Here is a 1550-nt window from a genome sequence, read left to right as displayed (position 1 = left end):
CGTTCGGTGTCTGCTGCAGTCCTCGAGCGGTGGCCGAGGGGTCCTGGGAGCCAGGCCCCTTCACCGGCGATGTGGGGAGGGGCCGTCCTGGCGGTGTTGCCCAGAGGACGCGGGCCCCTCCCACGCAGCCCTCGCTACAGCCCGGGCCGGCTCTCTCCGCTGTGGACCCCCGGGCTGTGCTGGGGGGGGCTCGGCCTCTCACTGCCCACACCGGCCCGGTGAGCCCGGCGAGGGTGTGGGGGCCGCTGGACAAAGCCCAGCGCAGAGCAGCTGTTCCTGCCCCACAGAAGGACCCTTGTGGGCCCCTGGGTGCCCGTGGGCCAGGCGGTCATTGGGTTCTGCCCGCAGGCGTAGCCAGGCTCCCGGAATGAAACAGCAGGAGAGACTCCGGGACTGCCCGTAGCCAGACAGCTGGCCCCCTGCCCCCCCAGCCCCTCAGCTAGAAGGGCTGCCGGCCCCGGCTCCCCAGCCACTGGGCTCCGTGGGCCCGTGGGCTCCAAGCAGCACAGCCCCCTTGGTAAGCAGGGCCGTCCAGGGCCTGGTGCTGTCCACGGGGCCAGAGTCCTGCCGGGCCAGACCCGACTGACCAGGCAGGCGCTGTATGTGAACTTGGGGCTTCCATGCTGCGAGTCTGGGGGCAGAGGCCGTGCTCCCTGCTCTCCTGCTGTGGGCCATGAAGCAGGAAGGGCTCTGAGGGGCAGGGCCAGCCAGTGCCCTGTTGGAGTGGCCCCACGGAGGAGCCCCGCAGTTCCGAGGGGGACGGGGCCTGCGTAGAGGGACGGAGAGAGCGTGTGGGGGTGAAGCGAAGCTGTCACGGGAGGTCCATGTGTGCACCTGCTGCGGGTGCGTGTGTTCACATGTATGCCCATTTGCTTGGGGGTCGGCACATGGGGCATGTGGATCCCCCAGTCCCCACACCAGCGCCCCTGGCAGTGGGCAGGAGCAGAGGAGGGAGCTGTAGACACAGGCCAGCATCCCTTTGTCCCAGCTTCAGAGGCCTGGACAGGAGGGGAGCCAGGAGGCCGTGGCGCCAGGGCTGGGGTGCTGGGCTCTAGTATGTCTGCAGCCTCTTCTGGAGCTGGGGGTTAGACGGGGAGCCGGACAGGTGAGAAACACTGGGTGTGTGGGGGAAGGTGGGGCCAGTAAAGACAGAGAGCCGGGAGAGGGGTCCTGAGGTCAGACCCCCAGGGGCACCCACACAGAACAGTGAGCCTCGGAGAGCCAGCAGGTGGGGGTCTGGGCTGGAGGGCAGGGACCCTGGTGGACCTGGGCTCCAAGGCCACTGGAGGGTCATGGGGGAAATTGAGTCAGGGCTGGAGTCTGAGGGTCGCATAGGAGGCTGTGAGCGGAAAGGGTCCCAGGTCTGCAAGCCGTTCCCATGGGTCCAGTGAGCTTGCACGTGGGGTACTCAGGAGCAGCCGAGCGTGGGGCAGGTCTGTCTCTGGTCACACGTTCGAATGGGGGGGCCTGGTTCCCAGCAGGAGGGCTCCATGGACACTGGGGGGAGGGTCATGTGGGGACTGCTTTGCTGGATGTGCGACATTCCTGCT

The sequence above is a fragment of the Martes martes genome (genome assembly GCF_963455335.1).
Source record: "Martes martes genome assembly, chromosome: 10".
Taxonomy (NCBI): Eukaryota; Metazoa; Chordata; class Mammalia; order Carnivora; family Mustelidae; genus Martes; species Martes martes.
The sequence above is the reverse complement of the archived record's forward strand: the minus strand, read 5'-3'. Positions refer to the sequence as shown.